The following is a 7,255-nucleotide window of genomic DNA, read 5'->3' as shown; positions in this document are numbered from 1 at the left end:
AGAAAGATGGTAATGTTGACCTTGTATGTGAGACAACAAAAGAGACATAGATATAAAGAACAGACTTTTGGACTCTGTGGGAGAAGGTGAGGGTGAGATGATTTGTGAGAACAGCATTGAAACACGTGTATTACCATATGTGACATAGATCACCAGTCCAAGTTCGATGCCTGAAACAGGACACTCAAAGCTATTGCACCGGGACAACACTGAGGGATGGGATGGAGAGGGAGGTGGGAACGGGGTTCAGGATGGGGGACACATGTACACCTATGGCTGATTCATGTCAGTGTATGGCAAAAAGCACTATAATATTGTTAAGTAATTAGCCTGCAATTAAATAAATGAATTTTAAAAATCTAATATATGCCTGCTTTTGCTGTGTTTGATATTTTACTAATCCTATAATTTAAAATGTGCATTTTTTCTTCTAAAGTTGCCTGAAGATAGGAAGCATAATGTTGAAAATATTAAAGTTAGCAAGCAAAAATGATTCAAATGGCATCAGGAGAACCTGGGTACAGTTATCTCTCAATATATTTTTAACACTTCAGTGAATCTTCTCTTCCAATACTCCACTCACACTCTATGTCCTTATTTTGCCCTTTCACTAGTCAAAATTCCCTTCTTCAACCCTCCATCCACATCTGCCCCCCCATAAAATCTCCAGAATCCCTAGTTTGTTCTCAGATCATAGATGCTGCTGCTGCTGCTAAGTCGCTTCAGTCGTATCCGACTCTCTGCGACCCCATAGACGGCAGCCAACCAGGCTCCCCCATCCCTGGGATTCTCCAGGCAAGAACACTGGAGTGGGTTGCCGTTTTCTTCTCCAATGCATGAAAGTGAACTCGCTCAGTCGTGTCCAACTCTTTGCGACCCCATGGACTGCAGCCCACCAGGCTTCTCTGTCCATAAGGCTTTCCAGGCAAGAGTACTGGAGTGGGGTGCCAATAGCTACCAGATCCTAAAATAGAATTTCCGTTCCTTGAAACAGCTGATCATACTAATTTATAACATGAATTGGATCACTGGTCAACCCAACTATACCTACAGCCCTCTGAGATGGTTTTCATCTTGTAATAAAAAGCTGGTTGGAGCCGGGTCACCTTTAAGGGACCTGGAAGGGAGTGTTTGGCCTCCGGAACGGCGTCGCGATGTGGTTCGAGGTTCTTCCTGGGATCGCCGTTATGGGCATGTGCTTGTTCATCCCGGGAATGGCCACCACGTGCATCCACAGGTTCAGTAACGGGGGCAAGGAAAAAAGAGTTGCCCATTATCCATATCAGTGGTATTTGATGGTAAGAGATAGGCGCGTCTCTGGAGTAAACCATTCCTATGTGTCAAAGGGTTTGGAGAACATTGATTAAGAAAACGTTTTCCTGGTTGATGAAGAACAACTCAGTCATGCTCTTCTATCCCTGCTAGTAGATTATGCAGCATATTGTGTAGCATGCATTGTATTTTGTAGTGTGTAATAAAAATAAAAAATAAAAAAAGCGGGTTGACTGAAGGTAATGTGTATTTAGGCCAGAGATTGGCAAATGTTTTCTGTAAGGAGTCAAAACAGTAAATAATTTTGACTTTTTGGCCATATGATATCTATTGCAATTACTCAGTTCTGACTGATTTCAAAAGTAGGCATAGACAAAAATGTATTCATGAATAAGCTCATATATGAGTGAACATAGCTGTATTACAATAAAACTTCACTTATAAAAACAGGTTGGTAGTGGGGGTAGCTCAGCAGACTTTCTTCACAGAGCAACAAACATTTAGCTCATGAAAATTATAGAAAACAATTATTAAATTATATGAAAATTGCTCAAAGCAACACATAGGAAATGATGAAATAGTTACCCAAGAAAATCTACCAAATCTAATAAATCTCAGCAATAAGAGTTAGAGTCTGTGGCACTTAAGCTATGAGCTCCCATCCTCTGCCCTCCCCAGCTCTGTGTTATAGGAGCTTTACTGTAGGCATACTACAGTTTTACCTGACAGGGGCAGGATGATTATCTCATGCTCTCCTCTTGATCAATGTTGCTTAAGCACGATTCCAAACAGATCTAGCTGAAAGGACTGGAAGTTCTTCTGACTACCCAACTTAGACTCACAGAGTTAAGACTTTGCCTAAGAAAGGACAAAAAATGTGGGAGCCTGATTAACTCCATTCTCCTTTGCAGAGATCCTACTCTGAAAAAAACAAGCTGAGAAAAATCAAGTACTATCACACCCCACCTCCAAAATTCATGGCACAGGAAAGATTCACTCCTAGAAAAATAATGTGTTATTTTCCACTCTCAGCTCCTACTCAATGGCATAGAGATGTGAACAAGAGAAGAGGCAAGCCACAAGGAAAGAATGGAAAACTCCATACCTAAGTGAAGTCGCCTAGTCATGTCCAAATCTTTGTGACCCCATGGACTGTAGCCTGCCAGGCTCCTCTATCCATGGGATTCACCAGGCAAGAACACTGGAGTGGGTTGCCATTTCCTTCTCCAGGGATCTTCCTGACCCAGAGATTGAACCCAGGTCTCCCACTCTGCAGGCAGACTCTTTACCATCTGAGCCACCAGGGGCCTTGTCAAAACAGTGGAGATTTCAGCTAAGAACAATTAAGAGGCAGCCAGTAGCTCTGATATAAGCAAAACAGAAGAACAGCCAGAAGTGCAGTAGAGATCTCTAGAGAAAGAGAAAGCCATGAAGAACCCTCTTGGGATCACAGTAAACTCTTAGGGTTGGTAAGATTGTGTGCATGCACTACTAATGAGCAGTCAGAGTAGGACATGGAGTAGACTTAAAAGGATTCCCCAAACCACATACAGATAGATCAGCAAAAAGTGGAAGACTTCTTGGCTCAGGCAGCTTAAGCACAATATTTCTCAGGTATAAAAAGGAACAAAATTGGGTTATTTGCTGAGATGTGGATGGACCTAGAGTCTGTCATACAGAGTGAAGTCATAAAGAGAAAAGTAAATATTGTATATTAATGCAAATATGTGGAATTTAGAAAAATGACACAGATGAACCAATTTGCAGGACAGGAATAGAGACACAAATGTAGAGGATGCACAGATAGTAATGAAAGGGAATGGGGATGTGATAAAGTGGGAGACTGGGATTGACATATATACACTGCCATGTATAAAATAGCTAGCAAGAACCTATTGTAAAGTGCAGGGAACCCAATTCAGTGCTTTGTGGTGACCTGAATTGGTGGGATAGCAAGGTGGGAGGATAATCCAAGAAAGAGGGAATATATGTATATATATATATATATATATATATATATATATATATAAATTTAAATATATATATATATATATATATACACACACACATTTGATTCACTTCATTGTACAGCAAAAACCAACACAACATGGTAAAGCAACTATACTCCAATAAAAAAGAAGTATATATAATAAAAATGAAAATTCTAGAGATTTAAAATATAATAAGCAAAGTGAAAAATCAAATGAATGGACTCAAGGGTGCATTGTTTTCAGATTAAAGAATCAGCATGCTTTGTAATAGCTTATAATGCAAAGTAATCTGAAAATAATGTAAAGCTGAATCATTTTGTCATACAGTCAAAACTAATACAATGTTGTAAATCAACTTCCCATGTGTGCTAAGCCATCTCAGTCTTGTCTGATTCTGTGTGACCCCATGAACCATAGCCAAGTCCAAGTCCAAGTCCCTGTCCATGGGATTCTCCAGGTAAGAATACTGGAGTGAGTTGCCACATCCTTCAACTGGACTTCAATGAAAAAAAGAATCAGCAAACTTGAAAATACATTAACAGAGATTATGCATCTGGAAAACAGAAAGAAAAAGGAGTACAGAAAAATGAACACAGTCTGAAAGAGAGATGCTACAAGATGAAGCAGACTAACAGTGCTGCTGCTGCTGCTGCTGCTAAGTCGCTTCAGTCGTGTCCGACTCTGTACGACCCCATAGATGGCAACCCACCAGGCTCTGCCATCTCTGGGATTCTCCAGGCAACAACACTGGAGTGGGCTGCCATTTCCTTCTCCAATGCATGAAAGTGAAAAGTGAAAGTGAAGTCGCTCAGTCGTGCCCGACTCTTAGAGACCCCATGAACTGCAGCCTACCAGACTCCTCCATCCATGGGATTTTCCAGGCAAGAGTACTGGAGTGGGGTGCCATTGCCTTCTCGAGACTAACAGTAGCATAATAGAAATACCAGAAGGAGAATATAGGAATAAAGGAACATAAAATCATTTTCAAAAGAGATGGCGGTAAACTTTATCAATTTGGTGAAAAATACTAACCTTAACATCCAAGAAATTTAAAAAAGAAACTTAAATTCAGATTAATAGGAAGAAGTCCATAACCAGACACATAAGCAAAACAATGAAAGCCAAAGAAAGAGAAAAACACAAAAACAGCAAGGGAAAAACAATAACATAAGAGGAACCACTATTGGATTGACAACTGACTTTATATCAGGAACAGTGGAAGTCACAAAGCAGTGAAATGGTATGCTCAAAGTGTTGAAAGGGCGTAGGGGGATCAACCAAGAATTCCTTATGCAGAATAAATATTCTTCAAAAACGAAAGAGAAATGAAGACATTCTCAAATAAACTAAGAAAGAGATTTTCTTGCTAGCAGACATGCATTGTAACAAATACTGAATAAAGTTTCTTTAGGCTAAAAGGAAGTGATACTACATTACAATGCAAAATCACATAGAAAACCAAAGAACTAAAGTAAAGATAACTACTCAGTTAAAAAAAAAAGCATAATTACATATATCGTTCCCTTTCTTCTCTAAAATAATTTAAAAAGCAAGTGCATAAAACAATATGCATACAATTGCATCACAGCAACCATAATATATGTCTATTGAGCATATTGGTAATAACAGTGTTGGAGTAAGAAAATTACTCTTAGTGGTAGTGTGAATCTACAGGAAGAAATGAAGAGAATCAGAGCTAATAAAAGAGAGTGAAATTATCTTTTTAAAAACTCTACAAATATATTGTGCTCTCATTCTTCTCCTAGCTTCTTTAGAAGAAACAAAATTATACATAGTAATAATTTTAACAAGGTATTGTTAATTTGTTCATATGTTTGTATATCTATATCTACAGAGTCTTATTTCTTCCAAAGTACCTGGAAGATACATATCTCCCATATATCTTGTGCTTATATAGATTAGTACAGAAATGGGAGAGTAAATGAAGGAAGAAGAGACTGGCGGGATACAGTCAATGGGATTACAAATACTCGGGCAAGAAGAAATGACTGGATAAATGAAGCTATATAGGAATAAATTTCCTTTATTTTACTTTAATTAAGTTGGCATAAATCTAAAAGTAGATTCTAATAAATAAAAATATATGTATTAAGCATCTAAAAGTAGGTTCTAATGAATAAAAATATATGTATTTAGCCTAAGAACTACCAGCAAGAAAACAACTGAAAGCATTAATACAGCTAAAAACTCCTAAAGGAATAAAAATGGCATATTGGAAAATATCTACTTGGAAAACGCAGCGGTGGCCACAGGACTGGAAAAGGTCAATTTTCATTCCAATAACAGAGAAGGGCAATGCCAAAGAATGTTCAAACTACCGCACAATTGTACTCATTTCACATGCTAGCAAGGTCATGCTCAAAATCCTCCAAGCTAGGTATCAATAGAATGGGAAATTAAAACTTCCAGATGTACATGCTGGATTTAGAAAAGGCAGAGGAAACAGAGATCAAATTGTTGACATCCATTGGATCACAGCAAAAGCAAGAGAATTCCAGAAACACATCTACTTCTGCTTCATTGACTATGTTAAAACCTTTGATTGTGGATCACAAAAAAACAGTTGAAAATCCTTAAAGAGATGGAAATACCAGACCATCTTACCTGTCTCCTGAGAAATCCATGTGTAGGTCAAGAAGCAACAGTTAGAAGTGGACATGGAAAAACAGATTGGTTCAAAAGTGGGAAAGGAGTGTGTCAAGGCTGTATATTGTCAACCTGTTTATTTAACTTCCCTGGTGGCTCAGATAGTAAAGCATCTGCCAGCAGTGCAGGAGGCCCGGCTTCGATCCCTGGCTTGGGAAGATCCCATGGAGAAGGAAATGGCAACCCACTCCAGCACTCTTGCCTGGAAAATCTCATGGATGGAGGAACCTGGTAGGCTACAGTCCATGAGGTCACAAAGAGTTGGACACGACTGAGCAACTTCACTTTATTTAAGTTATATGTGGAGTACATTACGTGAAATGCCAGGCTGGATGAATTACAAGGTGGAATCAAGATTTCCAGAAGAAATAACAATAATTTCAGATATGCAGATGATACCACCCTAGTGGTAGGAAGTGAAGAGGAACTAAAGAGCCTCTTCATGAAGGTGAAAGAGGAGAGAGAAAAAAAGTGGCTTAAAACTCAACAGTAAAATAGCTATGATCCATTCTACCAAGTTTTGCCTAGTTTTAACAGTACTCTTGCCTGGAAAATCCCATGGATGGAGGAGCCTGATCAGCTGCAGTCCATGGGGTCACTAAGAATCGGACACGACTGTGCGACTTCACTTTCACTTTCATGCATTGGAGAAGAAAATGGCAACCCACTCCAGTGTTCTTGCCTGGAGAATCCCAGGGACAGGGGAGCCTGGTGGGCTTCCGTCTATGGGGTCGCACAGAGTCGGACACGACTGAAGCGACTTAGCAACAGCAGTGGCAGTAGCAAGACATAAAGAACAGACTTATGGACACAGGGAGAGGAGAGGAGAGGGTGAGATGTATGGAGAGAGTAACATGGAAACTTACATTACCATATGTAAAATACATAGCCAATGATGGGGGAAAGAAAAAAAAAAAAACAACAACAACAAAAAACTAAGATCATGGCATCAAGTCCCATGGCATATATATGAGGAAACAATGGAAACAGTGACAGAGTTTATTTTCTTGGGTTCCAAAATCACTGTGGGAGGTGACTGCAGCTATGAAATTAAAAGATGCTTGCTCTTTGGAAGATCCCCTGGAGAGGAATGGCAACCCACTCCAGTATTCTTACCTGGAGAATCCCATGGACAGAGGAGCCTGACCCTGGCAGGGGGTCGCCAAGAGTCAGACAGCACTAAGCACATACATACACACAGAAAACAAAAGAAAAAAAGCAAACTATGGAAATGCCAATAATAACATTAAATTTAAATAGATTAAATGATCTAATCAAAAGTAAAGAATTAGAAAGTTGAAATAAATTGAAAGAATATTCAACTA

General features: G+C 39.2%; 1 pseudogene; it reads left to right on the top strand.

Moving 5' to 3' along the window:
- The first annotated feature begins 1,078 nt into the window (after positions 1–1,078).
- LOC139180859 (NADH dehydrogenase [ubiquinone] 1 alpha subcomplex subunit 1 pseudogene) lies at positions 1,079–1,496 on the top strand (annotated as a pseudogene).
- Positions 1,497–7,255: the final 5,759 nt, after the last annotated feature.

Source organism: Bos indicus, chromosome X (genome assembly GCF_029378745.1).
Source record: "Bos indicus isolate NIAB-ARS_2022 breed Sahiwal x Tharparkar chromosome X, NIAB-ARS_B.indTharparkar_mat_pri_1.0, whole genome shotgun sequence".
In the NCBI taxonomy this organism is placed as follows: domain Eukaryota; kingdom Metazoa; phylum Chordata; class Mammalia; order Artiodactyla; family Bovidae; genus Bos; species Bos indicus.
The sequence above is the reverse complement of the archived record's forward strand: the minus strand, read 5'-3'. Positions and strand labels throughout refer to the sequence as shown.